Raw genomic sequence first — 252 nt, 5'->3', positions numbered from 1 at the left:
TTCTAGAGGCATCTGTGCTTTTTATTTTGTTTTCCTCCAAAACTCCCGTAAAACTCCTGGCATTTGTTTAGGGAAGAGTCTTTGAGAAACAGGGGAATTGCTTATTGGTGAAACCAACCTCTGAGGAAGCAGACAGGCAATTCTTCATTGGGTACAAAGCTGTAAACTGAGATGATCTGGCAAAACTCTCACGTCTGGACTCAAACTCCCCAAACACAGCAGCAGCCCATGGCATTAGCCTGGCAGCCTGGG

The sequence above is a fragment of the Pelecanus crispus genome, chromosome 9 (genome assembly GCF_030463565.1).
Source record: "Pelecanus crispus isolate bPelCri1 chromosome 9, bPelCri1.pri, whole genome shotgun sequence".
NCBI classification, from domain to species: Eukaryota; Metazoa; Chordata; class Aves; order Pelecaniformes; family Pelecanidae; genus Pelecanus; species Pelecanus crispus.
The sequence above is the reverse complement of the archived record's forward strand: the minus strand, read 5'-3'. Positions refer to the sequence as shown.